The sequence below is a fragment of the Manacus candei genome, unplaced genomic scaffold, assembly GCF_025592945.1.
Source record: "Manacus candei isolate 608988 ecotype Guabito, Panama unplaced genomic scaffold, ASM2559294v1 h1tg000010l, whole genome shotgun sequence".
Classification (NCBI taxonomy): Eukaryota; Metazoa; Chordata; class Aves; order Passeriformes; family Pipridae; genus Manacus; species Manacus candei.
In genome coordinates, this window is record NW_026138058.1 from 4,282,585 (window position 1) to 4,302,363 (window position 19,779).

Here is a 19,779-nt window from a genome sequence, read left to right on the forward strand (position 1 = left end):
CTACACTGTGAATAGTTTATGTTCCAATATCTCACTTCTGCAGTAGTGCAGATTAGTCTGGAGTTATATTTGCAATAGGCAAAAAAAAAATCCCTACTCATACTATACTTCACACATATCTGAAAAACAAAAATAAATCAGTAACACTTTTTATTTTAAAAAATTTACATATTATCTAACAGTACTTTTCACACCAACAGTTTTCATAAGCTATAATTATTTAAGACAGAATAACTACGTTATTATACTTTGCTAAAGCTGATTTCTCACGGCTGAAATTCTTCAAAGATATTACATTCACCTGCATAAATCTCTAAATATAAGAGATTTAATATATAAGGGAGATTTATATACAAGGGAAGTAACAAGCAGAAAAATCAACACCAGTAAAGGGGCAGTAAAGATGACGTACACAACTGAGGAAACCGCCAGACCTCTGTTTCAATAAATGTCAAAAGTCATGTTTGGTCAGCCAATCAAACTCTACACTTGGTCTGTGCTTATGATTGTACTATCTATTCAACTAAAAATATATTATAAGTGTAACTTTACAATCTATTCAGCTGTGCACTAAAGATTCCCTGTAAAATACAATCTACATTTATCCTTTCATAAACCTGTGAGCCAATAATGATGTTACAGGAATACTGGAAATACTCATGATATTAATAAGCATTCATTTCTCTCTGTGAGAAAAAAAATCCACATAATCAAACAGAGAAATGATGGATCCACGATTTTGAAAATGCACTTCCCCTAAGCTAAGTGCTTATTGATGTGTTCATGTACATGTCTAAAAGTGACACTGTTCCTGACAGAATTAGACTATGCACATATAAAAAAGAGATCACAACTCCTTTAAGCAAAGAAAATTTTACAATTGTATTGGTTGTGGGTTTTTTCATATATATTTACTTAGGCATTCTGGATGAACTTCAGTTTCAATTCTTCACCAATGCAGAACTTTAACTGCATCAATGGCTCCTTCAGAGAATTACAAAAACTTTGCAAGGTAAACTACATCATCTACAAGAATAAACAAAACAAACAAACAAACAAAAAAAATCGCTCGGTTTTTTTCCTGCATCTCAAAATGAGGCAATTCTCTCAATATTATTTTCAAAAGATAACCTTTTAGTTAAGATCATTCCGTATATTCTTTGCATCTGTAGAGACACAAGCCATATGCTGAAAGAAAGATTCCTACTCAGTGTTTGGTCCTAATTAGGAACAAAACTTAGAATAAACAACACAACACGACCCAGCAAAACCTGGAACAAACACCCAAGGCAATTCAGTCAGTGACATCAGACATGTTAGAGTATACTAATGTTCAGTTCAGATAAATGCTTCTTCAGTCAGACACAAAAGCTATGACTAGAAATTCACAACCAATTTTAGAATGCCTCTTAGCATAACATAAGTCTCTCTACAGTCTGGTGATACACTTTGAAATTAACTACTAGATCAATTTGATCCCTACGTCTACATCCTCACACACACTCAAATCTGAATTGGATAAGGTACTGTGCTAGGGTGACTCGTTCTTTTTATATCTTCTGTCCTGCCACCCTCTGGGCCAAGAATCACTGTACCTCACTGTACCACTCTGTTCTCCAAATGTGACTGGTCACAATAATCCCATTTTCAATAATATACAGACACTTAAGATAATCTCAGAACATATTTTACTTTTAGAGCATGGAAAAGATCTCCAGCTAAACAGGCAAACTCACCTCAACCTGAAGTATGGCAGTACTATTACTTCGTTATTCTACATTTATTTGTAAGGATAACTCCATTTTCCTTTAAGTTACTCAAGTTGGCTTCCTGATGTGACAGCCTAAGGCAAACTCCCTTTGGCACTAACGCAGTAACTGCACACCTTACCTCACCCTTGGTCAAGCAGGAACACAACTATAAGTTCTGCACCAAGCCTATGAAAGAGACTTTACTGCCCACACCACACAAGAGAAGAAAGAAGGCAGAAATCACGAAACACCCTTGTGTAAAAACACCTCTCTTTTAAAGGCTAAACTACAAATCATATATTTAATGAAACCTTAGAAGAAGAGGTTTTGTCAGAGGTGATAATATGAAGTCCTATAACATCAGGAAACGAGAGAATGTAAAAGGTAGCAAATCAGAAAAATAGCAGGGGACTGCGATAATACTTTGTTCTATGAACAGTGTTGTCAGGAAATTTGACAATTTTTCCATTATCAGATCATACTTCACCACTGTGAAGTACTACTTCCCTTTTCTATGCAGGGGGCAGGGGGAAGGAAAAAAAAACAAACCAGATTTGGACTCACATACGCATTTAACATATTTCTCTATGTTGTGCTAGTACTTGTGCTTAAAACATGCTCACTTTACCCTGATTCTGAGAAGTTAAAAAAAAACCAAACAAAATATGCTTTTCACTGTCTTTTGATACTTCATGCAACTGATAAAAGTCACAGAATCACTGCTAAGTTGGAAGGGACCTCTGGTGAACATCAAGGCCATCTCCAAATCAAGGAATTCTGAGGACAAGATTTTTCTGATGCAGTAGCTAGCTCCTGGATGACAGGATGAGGAAACAGACATCTATACAAACCTCCTAAAACGTATGGCACCTGACAATCCTGAAATAGATAATAGTCTAACAATTACTTTAGTCTGCCCACCAGAACAAGAAATGCAAAACACAGCTTTCACTGTTTTTTTTAATGTCTTTTCCCGTGGTTTTTAAGCAATTTTTAAAATTTCCCAGAGGAATAAATTTTGGGGGTTGGGGTGAAGGGGGCTTTTTTTTTGAGGGGTGTTGGGGTGAGTTTTTTCCAAAGCAAACTATAATAGAGAATTTTTGTGACTTACATTGGATCCATTATGTATAATCACCTCTTCTCTAGGAATAGAAAAGCATATGAAATGTTATCTTTGCAGACATTCAACCATAACAAACTAAATTCAGGTTTCATATAAAAAAGGTATTGTAAAGACAAACTTTTAGTAAAGACCAAAGTAAGGAGTAGAGTTCACTCATCTGGAACAAGTCTTGCCTCAAGATATTATATACAAATTGCAGGGAATTCAAGAGTATCAAAAAATCTGTAGCTACAATATATTACACTCCACAATCTAATTTAGGACACATCTTTTACAGAACATGGAAACATTTTATCTGGGGTTTAACTCATTTTAGAATGGAGAAGCGTGCAGAGCTCAGAACTGCCAACATATCAGCCTTTTCCACTATTTGGACCTTTGACACTTCCAAGACTGCATTAAGTGCTTCTTAATTCACAGGGGCTTATTTTTTCCCATATGAGCAATGAGCAAGTTCAATAGCTGCTTCCTATGTAGATGTACTCCCAGTGTTTCTTTCTTCCTCTCTTATTTCTCACTTCAAGATTGAAGAAAATAAAGTTTTTTAATGGTAACAGTGCTATGGTCTGGATGACCTCCTATTCTGTTGAAGAGATGGATACCCAGAAAGATAGCTGCCACTTCTGAAGTGTTTAGCATGAAGACTTTTGATCATCTGTAGTAGTTATAAAGCTGGCTAGGTATAACATCTTCATGAACAACTAAAATATCAAAATTCAGACACTTTATTTCTGCCTCTAGCAGCAAACCTCAGAGAAGCAGTAAGAAATCTTTCACTACTACAGGTCCAGTCCTGTAGGAAGTGACAGGCCAGCACATTTGGATTAAAACTGTCTATTAATTTCCTCAGTCTGAAGAACTTTACATATTGCCTTGCTTGTCAAACACATGACAACTAGCACATGAATCTAGCCACAAACTTCAGGAATTTCAATATAAGATCAATAGCTACCAGCTAAGTTTCAGGCAAAATTATTGTGGCAGAGAGCATTTGGTCTTCAAATTGTCACATTTCTCTTTCATACTGACAGCAGTCAATTCTGTATCAACTCTTTTCTTTTTGACTTTTTTTAAAATCTTATGGACTGAACTGGGAAACAAAAGAATAAAAATATGAGCATTTACTCTGTTTTTATGACATATTACTTACTAAAGAGTTGTTACAATTTTTTATGTGAGCTTTTATATATAAAAATTCAATGTAAATGACTGGCTAAGGCCATGCAGCTTTCACTCATTAAATATTCATTCTGAAGCACAGTTTTCCCTCTTAGGTTTTATTGGCATATTTATGATGGCTATGAACAGAGCTCTGTTGAACCTCTGTACCTTTCATTCACAGTATTTCATATTGCTAGGACAATCTGCAAAGTTTTCGTATTGCCTCTGCAAATGGACACATAATAATTTGCTACATTTGTTCACAGTTGTTGCATCTGTCTGAGTGTGTTACCAGCACAAATTACATACATATATTTGTAAATTGCCTGTCCCTTCTAAGTAAAAAAAACCAAACAAAACCAACCAACAAACCAACCCCAACCAAACCAAACAACCCACAAACAAACAAAACCTCCTAAAGAAACAAAACAAAACAAAAAAACAACAACAAAAAAAATGAAAACCAGACACATCCATCTAAAAGAATGTAAAACCATAGTATGGCTACAGCACTATGCTCTTATGTTCTGCATTTCACAAAAAACTGCCCTTAAAACCTTGTGCACATGAGATTCAACTCACCACACCTACTTATGAAAAGCACTTTTTGACATCACAGGGTACGTACAGCTCCTGCTCTGAAAGCAAGACCACAGAAGTAACCAGAGCCCCAGCCAGAAACCCCAGAGCACAGGACAGCATGTTTAGGGAGCTGAATTCCACATGCTATCTTCTGCTGGCAATAACAGCCTTCGAGGATCTGTCTTAAGAGAAAGGTTGGCTTCTGCTTCAAAGTATGAAAATTCAGGAGCACCTGTGTCTTTCTGCTACTGTGTGCCTTTGTTCTGGTGTTTAAGATGAATACCTAGTTACTGGATGTCTGAATTCAAAATTGTCCTGCCATTTCCCAGGCTACAAGAGAGAAACTTTAACTTAAGCTTGCCTATATTTGAATCCAGGTGTGGTAGCACTGTCAGACTCTTCCAGAAAGAGAGTGGTAGGAATTATACTGAAAACATGAGCTTTGCAATTAAAGTAGCTACCCTTCACTGACCTTTTCTAAGAGGACAATTGCTCCCATGTTTATTGCTACGAGAAAAATGATGGGGTAGTCTGGGACCTAAGGTGAATTTCCCACAAAAATTTTTCTTCTGACTCAGCTAATATCCACCTAGCACCTCACTCCTTCATATATGCTAGAAGTTATTTTTTCCCTTGTGTTTACCAGAACAATTGTGAATTCACTGAAATTTTCAATGTATTTGAGATTAAGGCACCTGAGAATGGCTTGATGATTTTGAAGGTGAGACTTACAACATTAAAGTCCTGTAGTATACAGTGAAAATTCCACATGTAAAATGTTCAAATCTATGAACAATTTCAAGATTTTTAATTGGTTATCATCCTGCTGCTTTCTACAAGACCTACTTTTATTCTAGCTCTGTTGGGAGAAGTATCATCTGCTGACTCTTTACAAGAAAACAGAGAGCCAAGAGAGATATTTTCTTAAGAACTTTCCCCAGTAAAAACAGGCGAAAGAACTGATTTAATGACAGAAGATGAAAACTGCACTTAGCTTAAGTTATTGGTAAATGCAAACCTTTGGAGAAAGTGTTGCAGAAATGCATCTGAAACAGTCAATTAGCAGATGCCAAGCTCAGCAAAATGAAAAAAAAAAGAGCCTGTCACAGTAATGACAAAAAAAAAAAACCAGTGAAGCCTTGTACACTGACATTTTCAAGAACAACATTCACGTGAACTTTTAGATGATTAAACTGCTCTATTTTATGCATCTTACAATACAGGTGAACTCATCATTCAGGCTGAGGGATTTTCCAAACAGCCCAGTTTCAATGTTCCAAAACAACTATAAGTTTAGAAAGTCACCAAACATTAACACATTCCCTAATGTCATGCTGAAACACAAAAGTGAGACAACCTCATGCCCCAAAACAATAACCTGAATCATGATCACACTATGCATTAATAATATAATAGTATAAGAACATTATAAACAATTAATGGAATATCCCTAAAAGTAATTGAAAAATGAATACAACAAAGATAATAATAAACAACTTCAATAATATGTTTTAAACAAAAACACATGTCTGAAACACTGCAACATGAATCCAAATCATTTTCATTTGGTTTGAAAATGGTATGAAAAACCAAGTAAATACGTCCGGCTTCTATGTGATTTACTAGATCAGAATGTTGTTTTACATTGTTCACCCCCAGTTTTGGTTTTATGTTTTATCACATTAGAAAATGACTCACTGATAATTTACTTTGTTTTTACTTTCTTTTTTATGACAAAGACTTTGGGAGACAGTCAGCAGATGCAGTGAATAGAGAACACTTAATTTACTGTGTCACTTGAAAGAATCTGAAAACAAAGGAGACATCAAAAGATGAATTAGGCCAAGTCATCAGAATTTGCTAGCATTCCATACACTGAAAGACTGGATATTATGCAAAACAGCCAGACCTTTCCTTGTTTCATGAAGGGGAATGATATAGTTAGCAGTCTGATAAGATAAATAGCACAAAACAGAGGAGTATGCAGTAGCTACAGCCCTTTGTATGTAAAATACAAAATACTGGTTTTTAGCAAGAGTCAATGAGAAAGCTGCTATTTTTTGTCCTGTTTTGTCCTTCTTCAATTAAAAAAATGCATTTCTTATTAGAGAAAAAAAACCCCAACTAACCTTCACATTGGATTTCATAAATTCTCTTCTAGCACTGAAGAGGTGTAGGATGATACCTCTAGGGACACGCAATTCATCCAAAAAAACAAGTGTTCGGCCCCCCTCTGAAGGGATCAGCTACACTGCATAAAGTCGGAAGATTTAAAGATACTCTGTTTCAACGTCCACTTAAAAAAGATATCAGAGTTTTCCACCCTCAAATGCTGCTAGACATTTAAGCAAGACTAACAGAAAACCAGATTAGAAATAAAAGCTGCCATTTGCTTACACCAGCTTTCCAAGGCACTATGAAGAAGGGGCATGTTTTCAACTATCATTGCTCAGCCATGGAAGTTCAGGCCACAAGTTGTCTGAAACCAAAGTTTTGAGAAAAACACTACTGATCATGAAGCTTGAGACCAAAAAAGAAGCAATTCCTTCTGTGATTGCAAAGGCAATGACAGCAGATCAGCTATTGTTGATCTACACAGTTCTGCTGAAAGTTCCATCAGAAATTTTAGTATCTCTAATATTACATGAAGTACCCTTGCTCAGAAGCTCCTGAGCTGTCTTAAATTAGACCCCAAAATACCTCAAAACCAACAAACAACAACAACCTCCACCCCCTCTTCATTATTAAGCTTTAATCAGTGACCAAAGATCAGTTTTGTACAAGTCTAGAAAATCCTTTCCTCATATATACCCAAGAGTAGGGTTTACTACATGCAGTGATGATGCCTGATACTTTAATCAGAGCCAGCTTATTGCTATAGGCAAAATTTAATTTTTCAAGATAGTGGATTAAGGGCCAGGATGCTGTGCAGCTTGTACCATGGGGAATACTAAATGAGGAACTGGAGAAATATTCAGATCAAAAGTAAGGCAAAAGGCTCAGAGCTAGGATGCAGACACAGAGGGGTATCCCTTTAGAGCTATGTTTAATGATTCTCTACTGCAGAAACAGAAAAACTGAAGATACCAGCAGCATTGCTGAACAGCCAGCTGTGTCACTGCACAGTAACAACTGTTTTATGATCACTGAACCCTCTTCCCTCAATGGCAGCAGCAAGCTTGACTTTCCAGGGCTCTGGTCCATGCAAAGTAGAAAAGAGCTAACAGCTATTTTGGTATCGAGGACAACCCACAGCCACGAGTGACTGCCTGCCATGCCTGTGGCAAAAGACAATTCTAATTTCAACAGAAACACTGTGAGGGTGGGGACGAGAATAAAACTGAAACACCAGTAAATTCAAACTACTAATCTTCCTTTTATTTAGCAAGCATGACAGCAATATCATAATGTGTTTTTTCAAACAATTATGCATCATCTACACATGTTGAATTTCTGTACTGTCTCAAAGGTAACCAGCATGGTTGTCAGGTATAGTACCGTATAATGTGGTGTAAAACCACCACTTCAATCAGTTATCTCTCTCCAATAGTTACTTATTACCCGTATGTTCCTTTTGATTAAGTTGTTGCTTTGTTTTCATTAACAGTCAGACTCTTCTACATGATTAAAACCAAAAAATGTTGCATTGAACAGATATCCTATAACTAATCACCTGGTAGGGTGACCATGACTATTTCCAGATACTTCCTCAGCCTCTGTTAAGCCAGTGACAGATTGCAGTTATTAACAGGTCAGTGAATAAATTAATTCCAGGGCACTGAAAATTATGTTCATGAAATGAAAAGTGGCCTTGCTGACATTGCATCACTATTTCTAGACAGTGTGCTTGAACACCAAATAAATCTCACAACTTGGATGAGTGCCAAAAACTAGTGACCTAGTTTCATTAGTGTGGGAAAAGACTAGCAATTGGTCCTATGAGAGCAGATTACCAAAATAACTTCACACAAAAGCATTCCATAAAGAATTTTCTTTAAATCAGACATTTTCCAACCTAACAGATCACCGAAAACCTTGCCCTCCCCCCCAAAATGCCAGTCTGACATACATTACATTTTAAAGTTAAAATGCACTTCAATTACTCATACTGACATTCCTATACAAAATTCCAATTAGACCGAATAAACATTATCTTCTTTCCATCCCATTATCTCTTTCCATTTCATTCATAATAATTTAAAACTGTTTAAAATCAAAACAGCTCTTGCATTTTCAGTGAAAAATGTAACACTTCAGGCTTAAACAAAGAGTTTTACTAATATAAGTAAGTCTATTTTTAAGCACACAGTAATCTGCTCAGTAATCTTCCTTGATTAAAAATTCCTTGGCTTCTCTTCAAAAAACACACTGAGTATGGATGAGCTCAACAGCTGTCGACATAATTTTTAGGAACTTAGCAAGTATTGTTGCGTCTATACTAGCCCCCATTTATACACTCCAGCTGGTCCACCAGATCCCCACTCCCAGTCCTTCTCCCCCAGAAACATCTATATTGAGATGAAGAGATTTTGAAGAGGGGAATTTTAATAACAACACACAGCAGAAGACATTTCATCTTCTTTTCATCTTTCCAAAGCCTGTTGCCTTCTGTGAATTGCTTTCCATTCATTAATCCAGCAAAGTGCAGAAGGCAAACTGAAATACTATAAGAAAACTATTACAGCACCCGTAAAAATCCCAGAACATTCTTTCATAAGTCAGACTAGAACATGACATAAGTAGAGCAACGCAATTAGTTTCACCCAGCAATCCCTGCTTACACAAGTCTTTACTAACCCTTGCCAATGACAAAACCACAGCTCTTCCCTGTGTGCTGTGAGCAGTTGAGGGTCACTTGCACAATGGTTTATTTAATCACCTCAAAATTTTGGGGCTTCTTTTATCCTCCAGATTCCCTCTGGATTCACAACTACCGGAAAAAAAAAAGTACCAGAGGATGATCATAGATTTTGTAGGCTTTACTGTGGCAAACGCTGATGATGTCAATGGAAACTTTGAGCAAATAATGACATGGAGACCTGTGACTAAGTTTTGGAAGGACATACTCATCATTTAAAATTTCAAAAATGCTGTGGGAGTATCTGGGGAAAAAAACTGAACAGACCAAAAAGCTACATGGTTATGTTTCTAAAACCCATACTAATTATTTTAATCTTAATAAATAATTCCTTCAAGAGAATCAACAGGAAAATTTCAGCATCTTACTTCTTTCTCCTCAGTTATTAAAACTTATTTAAGTCCTCATGTTTGCATCTCCAACCTGTCTTTTTTCTCTGCCAGTTAACTCCTGATCAGCATGCTTTTTTTTTTCTCCTTTTTATCTCCTACACCTTCTGTCTTTGCTTCTATGCCCAATCTCTTTGTAGGCTCCACCCCAAGTACTTGTACAGGCTATGGCAGTATCATAACTACATGCTGTCAACTGCAGACTTCACAAAGGGCAGGGATGGGAGACACATCACAGAAGCTGAGTCACTTTAAACTTAAAGGGTGGCTTATGGGCTGTTTGATTCTCACATATGGATGTTGCTTATCTCACCTGTGAGAATCATGCAGGTCTCCCAGACATACTTTTTATCTCATAACTGAAAAACACATTTGGTCATCACTTCCACAGAACTATTGGGAACTACTAAGGGATGTGTAATATGATCAGCTACATAACATTTGCATCCAACGTCTCATCTTCACCATCTTGCACTAAATTGCGTCTATCACTGTGCAGATTAACAAGCTTCTTAACACTACAAGGAGTATTTTCATCACCCTTTTTACACATCTCATTTAGTGACAAACCAAGAACTAAAATAAGGAGTCTATGTTTCTTGAGCTGTCAACGTACAGAGACAGGACAGCAACTAAGACTTCCAAAATTGCCTAGACTGTATGAATAATCTTCTTTGCTCCTTTTATTTTGCTGTATTCAATTGCCCTGGTACGTTTTTCATGCACACATACTGAGAGTTTGGTAATGACATATTTCTGCTTGATTCTGTCACTGAGAGATAAAGTTAGATTTTTCCCTCGTCATCTCAAGGAATTAGAAAACAAGTTCCCAACACAGACTGACTGACTTACGCATTTTAATCTTCATTCATCATTGACTCTTTAAGGTTAATAATTTTCTCTACTTCACCTGCCTATTTTCTCTGTGTTTCCTAAAACTCCTAAGGAGTTCTTTCTCCTTACCACTTGTGCTACTGTAGACAGGAAGAATACAGAAAAAGCTTCATTAGTTTGTCAAATAGAGTGCATAAGTGAAGCTATAGGAAAAAAAGGAAATTATTGAGACAATATTTAATCTCTGACAATGAGCTGAAGCAGCAATGAGTCTCTATAATAGACAAACATGGAAAGGTAATCAGAAAAGTTAGCGAGCAATAAAATTCAGAGATGCTGACTGTGGAAGAAGCTGAGCCTAGAACTCTGAAGCTCAGTATTTTTGTTTTAGCCATAGTCCAACAGGAGAGGTTAAGACAAGTCAGTAGATATTAAATTTAATTTGTTTAAAATGCAGCTTTTATTTTTCCAAAATGCAGTTCTTTTGAATTAAAAAAAAAGCAAAACCAAAAACAAACAAACAAACAAGAAAACCAAACAACCTTCAGTAAGCCAACTTTTAAAAGAAAATTTAATGCAATTGTATTTTCCATATGCTGCAAATTTTTATTTTCGTCATGTCCCACTTTTCCCCAGAAACATCAGCTATTTTTACTCGGTCTTCTTTTTGTTCCCACATAAGCTTAGTAATGAGATATGGAAAGAAAATAATACAAAAAACTTTACACGAAAGCGTGCAATTAGTTTTTATTAGGATTTTCAGTGAACAACAGAGCCTAAGATGGACACCAGATCCTGTTTTCAGGACACATTTGGGGATCACAAAGGTGGTCTTGTAACAAAGTACATCAGGTTTTGTACAACTTTTAAAACTAGTTCCAAACTGTGCAAGGGGGAAATCACATCATCAAAGGCATTCATGACTGATCCTTACGAGTGAATACAAAACTCATTCACCTGATCAGGTAAGTGTGTATAGAGATTCTTTTATCTTTTTAACTGGCTTTGAAAAAATAAAGGGTTCCTTACCTAGCAGTGTTTTAGATCATTCTTTTATTCGTTTACTTTATTCTCTCCATGCCCTCTTCACTTGAGCACCCCAAGTGAATATAACCTCCTTTGCACCTATGCTACGAAACCTACTGTGAATTCCATTGATGTTGTTACAGACTGCCTAAACCATAATTTTATTTGGTGTCATACTATTCTATATATGTAGTAAGAAATATCAAGCTGCAAAAGCTCCAAAAAGTTTCTGTTTGCTTTCTTTTTAAACCTTCACTCCTTAGTTACCAACAGCACAGAAATGGTCCGAAAAGATACAAATGTGATATCCATGTTCACTGAAATAGCACCTGAACAGGACTTAAATCTGCATTATTTTAGGAGGATAAACAAATAATTTGTTGCATTCTTTTCATTTTTCTGGCTGTCATTCAAAAATGAGCAATCTATCAATCTCACAAAACAATTTTCAAACTCATGAAAGCACTCATATACCTATAATGAGGAAAGGAACTGATAACATCTCAGGTTGTAAGAACGAATTTTAATAAAAACAGTATTCAAAAAATCAATCTTGATATTAAGAGCAATGTTTTTATTCCCTCAAGACATGACAAAGGTCCAAAGAACATTCAACCATTGGTTGTTGCTACGGTTTGCTTTCTCCATTGGTGTATTTTACTGATCTCAGAACTTCTATGCTTTGCTTTCCAAGATCAAGTGCTCTTACACTTCCTCTAATGCTCAGCTTGGCTTCTGGGGCTCTCCTTTGTCCTTGTTTTACTTCTTCCCTCCTCTGCAGCATCAGGGGACTAACTAGACACAGGACATTGGAGATGCAGTGCTGACACTTATGATATTGAACTTTCTCAAACATTTGACTGTTAATTCTGATTTATCAACAGAACAGCTCTAAATTTAGGTCAGGAAGAGATGTTCTGCCACCTCTGCTAGAATGTCAGAAGTGGTCAATTTCTTACACTGAACTTGACATTCCAAATATCTCTACACAATTGCAGTCACTTGGGACACTCACAACAGCCTTGGATACCTCCTTTTTCTGTAGGAAGTACTAGCTGTGTTTTTAATATGGATTTGGAAAGTGTTCTACGGCTAAAATGCAAAGGGAAAAGCACAGATTGTTCCAAGGATCAATCTGTAAAGGTAAGTGTTGGAGATAACCTTCTTCATGCAGACACTGGGGGCAGTTCTGATGACACAGTTCCAGCACCTACCCTTCTGCTGAATGTTGCTACTACTTGTAAAATATTCTACTTAAAGAGATGAAATAATTTTGTATACGAAATTTGCAAAACATTAGGTTTATGTATGGAGCTTTTGCAGTGTTAGTATTGCAAGACATTTTGCAGCTTTGCCTAAACATCATTGCCATTACAACTGATCACAAAGCCTGGGGGAAAATGAGTCACTTGATGAAAATCAGTTAATTCTTATTTAAGAAAGGGAAACTGTAAGAACCACAATTCTCCTTAACTTACAGAAGCAGAACCAATTCACCCTCCTCTAGAAACATTCTATATATTGTGTTTAATTACTTTGAGGAAAAAGTGGATGTTAAGACATCTGTTTTCTATGCTATTAGCAATGTCTTATTTCAGGACATTTATTTAACACAACTCATAAAATAAACATTAAAACATATGAAAATGCAACTAGAGCTATCTAGACCTCAGATGACTGAAGAAAAACAGATAAACTTTCTTGGAGAACTAATTCAGGGGGTTTACTGTATCAAATCTTAACAGGATTATTAAATGCTCAACAGTCACTGAGACCACAGTAAAAAAAGAAAAATTAAAAGTTTTTCTTAATTTTAAGCCAAAAAGAAGAAGAAAATGCATATGCTTGGTTTTTCCACAGTAAATAGATTTTTAAGCACAGTATTGATGAGATGCTGAAGATGTTGATTCAGAAGCTTGTCTTGTAGTAGTATTTAATTTGTGAACTTTACAGTACTAAAACTCTGACAAAAGCCTGACATAAGGAAACAGAAGAAGTAATAGAAGTCAAAAGAGACTTTATGGACTAACTGAAACAAAAAAGAAACGAACTCAAAGTTTACTGTTTCCCTTTGGGGTTTTTTTTCCCAATCAGTCAGTCAGGACTAAGAGCTGAACTTTAAAAATGTAAGACTCTTACACAGGTGTCCTTATCTAATGGAAAAAAAAGTAGCCTATGTAAGAACTCAGGAGACCATATGAAAAAAGTAGAAAAGAAAAGAATAGGGTAGTGAGGGTAGGAATAAAGATGGACCAGACAGGTACAGGATTACCCGAGTAAGATATATAAGGTTATACAAAATAATCAGATTTTTCTAAGTATCTCTGTAATGATGTACTGTCATGTAGCACCTACATGCAGAAAAACTACACTAAATATACAGAAGCCTTTAAGTCCTACCTCAGACACTACCACAAACAGTGACACTGGAATTTTTTCAGTATTTGTCAAATGCAATTATTCCTATTCCTCTTGAAACTGAAGTTTAGAAATCTAAACAATATCCTATCAATCTATTGTAATGTGCATCAGATTTCAACTTGAAATGTCTGACATTCAACTTAACCTTTACACTTGCCCGAATTGGCCAATGACTGCTGTTAGCAAGATCACATTCTGTGTTTTTCACGTCTGGGAATTCCCTTGACATCTTCATCATCCAAAACAGAAAATTTTTTTCAACTCTAAAATAAATACTGCAACAGAGACCATAAGGTTGTTTTTAAAGCCAAGAATTAATATTTTCAGAGATAAGGAAAATACACTATGATTACGTAAATCTAGATTTCATTTTTACACTTATTTTCTTCCTGTGCAAAGAAAACTAATATTTCAGTATTCTTCCATTGGAGTTTATAATCTTATAATCCACAAGTACTATAATTTCCCCAAATGCAAGTTAAAGTTTAGAAAAACAGTCAAAGCAATACTGTTACCAAAGTGGAAAGAGAAGAACACAGAAATGCTTTCATTCCATCTCTCCCTTCTTCTACATTTTAATGACAAAATCAGTCCAGTCTGTTATGGCATGAAGCTTCAGTTTCACCTTTGGAAAAAAGGCTTCAAAGCAACTTTAAGATGCAGAAAGAAGATATAGCTTATTTACAAAGACTTTCTTAGAGTGTTAACAGAGTTGGTTTTTGTTTCTTTCCCTTTTTTTTTTTTTTAAGTCTTCTTCATAAAAAATGCTTTTAAATTGAACATTATCAAGGAAAACACGATCCCAGGGATTGTGTGTTGGGTTTTTATTTTAATAATAAAGAGTGGAAGACAGTTTGGTAATTAAGTAGTTGGATTTTTATGAGGAGCATAGAAGAACAAAGGCAAAATGATGATGAATTGAACTAAACCTTGCTAATCAAAATGCTTTCATAAACAAAACAAATAGAAAAAAACAGTGACGGCTATACAAATGCAGGCCAGTAGCTACAGTTTTTATCCAGCAGGGTCAACTTATCTGCTGACACAAGTGTATTAATTTCAATGAAGTTCTATTATTTTATTCTGGTTTGGTTTTTTTTTTTTTTTGGTGAAAACATAACTGTGGATTTATACCAATACCTTTACCTTACAGATGACACTTTCACAGAAATAAACTGCAAAAAGGAAGCACAAATTATTTTTTATATATATACCTGTCTTTCCCACTTCTTGTTATCACAGAATACTTTCCCCTGTCCAACTAATATCTCTCGCTCTGTTAACAGAGTAGAAAGTTTATGTATATCGTTTACAAGCATTTCTGTCTCCTCACCACAGATCCATTACTGAATGGTACATAAATAAGATACAAACAAATAAAAGCAGATCTGCCAGCAAGGCATCATCTATCAATTGCAGACTTAGTATGATATCCATTGTGAAAATCCAGAGATAAAAAAACAGAAATACATTATGGATGGAGACAGTTTTAAAAACTTACAAAGTAGAAAAACAAGGGACTTCAACAAACTAATGCTCCAAAAGACAATTTTTGGCTAAGGAGAAACTTGTCACTGAGAAACACTTCCTTTGCAAGTTGAGAGACATGAGAAACTATATTCAATTAATGACAGATGTTTGCTTTCTTTTTACTTCAGTTTGGGAAATAACAACAGAGAGAAGAAATACTTTTGGTTTTGTGCGCAAAAAAGACTCTTCCTACACTGAGTTCCATACAGACACAGAATTACACAGAAAATAACTTGTTTAAACAGCTTTTTGACTAAGAGATGAAAAAAATATAACTTCTTTTAGAGATGAACAGGCTTGAGAAAAGTTACTCTGACAGATAACAAGCATTGCCTCAAAATGCAAAGCTAATGAAGTCTGGTTTCTCATGAAATCCTGTCTCGTACAAACTCATTGCTATCCAGTGAGATGAGGATTCTGATTGAAACATTATCCACAGCTAAGACATGCATGGCACCTCCCTCCTGTGCTCTTTCTTTCATGCCCAAGAATAGGTTAGTTCATGCTGAAACTTTTTCATCTGAGGACAATAAAATTTTCCCTTCATCTGGCCACCTACTTGCAGTAGAATTCTAGGGACTGTCTTTTTTTTGCAGCCTCTAAACCACAAATTAGACCACAACGGGCTAACAGGCACCAAGTTCACAGGCAAGAAAATTGAGGAAGGGAGGGGATGAACAGCCAAATACACACTCTCAAGTACAATACAGCAGAGAAGAAACAGTCTAAGACATTCCTGGACTATGTGGAAGATAATTTTCTGACACAGTTGGTACATAAACGAAGAGGCAAGGTGCCTCACTGCTGTTTGTGAACAGAGAAGGATGATGTGAGGGTCAGAGCCCATCTGGGGCACAGGTGATTGTGAAATGATAGTTTTCAGTTCTCAGGGCAGTAAGGAAGTGGGTCGGCGGAACTGCCACCTCAGACTTCCCGAAGGCAGACTTTGGCCCGTTTAGGAGACCAGTTGACAGAGTCCCTTCGGAGGCAGTCCTGAATGGCAAAGGTTTTCAGTAAGGCTGGACATTCTTCAAGAAGATCCTAAAGGCACAGGAAGCAGGCTGTCCCCATGTGCCAAAAGAAGAATCAATGGGAAAGAAGACCAGCCTGGCTGGACAGAAAGCTTTGGAACTCGATAAAAAAAGGAGATAGTAATAGTGTCTGGTAGACTTTCTTAAGAAAACAAAAATCATCAATATTCATTTTCCACCATCAAGTTACCAGGCAATTTTCTCTCTGTTACACACTTCCACTAGTTCTCTGAATTTCGACTTCCTTATTAGACAGTGGGATGTACTGAAGAGAAAAAAGAGAAAGGTTTTCTACTTTCTCTAGCTCACATTCTAGCAGTTAAGCTTTTTTCCATAGTGGAGAGAACTGGATTTAAATATCCGAAGGCATAAGAATAATCCTGCTCCCTCACAACCTGAACAGCTGGCCTGTGAACTATTGTATGTATGCTGTCTGCCATGGATGAATTTTTGAAGGAGATTCAACCTGCTCACCAATACAGTACCAGCAATACAGCATACTCTATAAATGTCTGCTTGGTTGAGACCCTCAGCAGACCCTCAGAGGAATGATTCATTTTGGTTCACTGCAATTCAGCCAACCACCACTCAAACTTATCCTTTAGAAGGTTGCAGTACTTCTGTGCTTATTCAAAAGCAAAATTTCCTGCACCTGGGATATTTCACAGAATATGCTGAGTTGGAAGGGACCCACGAGGATCATTGAGTCCAACCCTTAGCCCTGCACAGGACCATCCCCAAGAGTCACACCATGTGCCCAGGAGTGTTGTCCAAGCATTTCCTGAACTCTGTCAGGCTTGGTGCTGTGCCCACTGCCCTGGGGAGCCTGTTCAGTGCCCAACCACCCTCTGGGGGAAGGACCTTTTTCTAATATCCAACCTAAACCTCCCCTGACACAGTTTCAGGCCACTCCCTCGGGTCTTGTCTCTGGTCACCACAGAGCAGAGATCAGTGCCTGCCCCTCCTCTTCCCCTCCCAAGGAAGTTGTAACTACAATGAGGTCTCCCCTCAGTCTCCTCTTCTCCAGCTGAACACACCAAGTGCCCTCAGCCAGTCCTCACACGCCTTCCCCTCAAGGCCCTTCACCATCTTTGTTGCCCTCCTTTGGACACTCTGTAATAGCCTAATAACATTCCTATATCATGGTGACCAAAACTGCACACAATATTCAAGGTGAAGTCATTTGTATTAAAACTGGTTGGTCACTAGACAGCACCTCACTCAGTCTTTTGATGACCACATTTCAAAATCGGATGGAATAAAACATAACGTACAACAAGGTCCAAAACATGTCCAGCTGATATGTCCTGAATCTATATTTTAATACTATTCTAGTAACATTCTTCTAACACAGCTTTTCAATTGTATCTTTGTAGGGCTTTAAAAAGCAGACCTCCCCCAAATAAATGTTTTGCATATAGCCTCAAATACTCACATTAATTATCACCCAAGTTAAAATTTTCACATCTATCACATAGTCCTGGCAGCTCACAGAACAGAATAAACCCCATAGTTTGCTATAGCATAGGGACCCAGTTCAAAGAAGCAACACAGTTTGTCAGAAGGTTTCAGGTGTGCTACATGGCAGCAGAAACGTATGGAGGCCTCTTAATGGCTCCAGCTCACTTTTCAGCTCCACTTCCCAGTTGTTTTGGCTCAGAGCAGCCTGAAGTAAACATGTAAGAAAACATTCACTGTAAGAAAACATTCCATTAACCCATGAAACCTGTGGTTCAAGTGTGCACATCTGGCTTCTCTACCTAAATGAGATATGCAAAATATTCCTTCACTCAGTCTTCACCTTCTGGTGACAAAAAGCATGATCAGTTACTCTTCAGATGACGAGATTTAAAAGGGATGAGCCACTGTGATTGCTCAACAGAACAGGACTGGTGCAAGTACAGGCTGAACAGGAAAAGGTTGTGATAAGCTCAAATGTAGTTGGCAAAAATAGTCGTAAGAAAGGCTGATATGAATATGGAAAAAAATTCATCTTTGAACATACCCCAAAATGTTTTAAGTTTAAAAGGCAATGTAACATGGCGAAATCTGTCATATTTTCAAGGAGCTGAAGACATATGCCAGAATCATTATTTTAGGATGAGAAAAAAAAAAAAAAAGAAAGATTTTTCAGACCTTAGTCTTTGAATAGCAGTAAAATATTCTGAATGAAACTAACAGTGAGTCAGTTACCTAGCATTTTAAGGTAAGAGCATAGAAGTTTGAAACATCTATAATTAACTGAAGACAGGGAAACAAGACAACCTACAAAAGTTGAATAGTTTTCAACTTTTTCTCCATATACTGAGAAATTTGACCTGACTTTCTTGAATTGGAGCAAATGTCTCCAATACTGTCCTGCTGTTCTTAGAAGATGGAGTGGAAGGACAAAGAGGAAAAATTTTCAACAAAGATAAGCAACATAAACTCCTGTTTTATTCTTCACTGGGACTTATTGTCAAGGCATGTTACTTCAAGACAACACCACTACAAGGAAATATATCTTTAAAATCATCTGCATTATTATCTTTATCCACTGCTAAAAAGAGACCAGTCTTCAAGCACAGCTCTGTTTTCTTTATGTATAATGTAGCTCAGAATGGTATCTGCAATGGTATCTGTTAGAATTGGATATACTGCTTTCAGAATAGGTTCGACCCACTAGAAAGAAAACAGGAGTAAAGAAACAAAACAGAGTTCCCTAGAGCTTCCAGAAATTAAGGCCAAAAGTCAAAGGAATGCACTTTTTTCTAAATTATTGTCCTTTTCCCAGACCAGCAAATATCTTAATTCAAGTAAAATGATTTATACACAAAATAAAACCAAAAGGTTTTGTAACACACAGACCTCTCTGAACATTATTTATTACACAACTTGTATTCACCCTGAGTCCAGGAAAAGCCAGTCAACTGGCCTTCCAAATATAAAAGAGGTCTTTGCCTCCAAAAATCTCAAAAAATTCACAGCTATACTATCACATTTATTCACAGCTATACTTTCATTTCTTTACAACCAATTTAAAATCAGCATGAAAACAGAATTCGAATTCTAAAGTACCAAATGTTATGTAAAA

At 36.6% G+C, this 19,779-nt stretch overlaps 1 protein-coding gene across 1 annotated transcript in view; it reads right to left on the reverse strand.

The window, feature by feature from the left end:
* AUH (AU RNA binding methylglutaconyl-CoA hydratase) overlaps nt 1–19,779 on the reverse strand; it is a 129,564-nt gene that overhangs the window by 37,704 nt on the left and 72,081 nt on the right. The window lies entirely within an intron of this gene.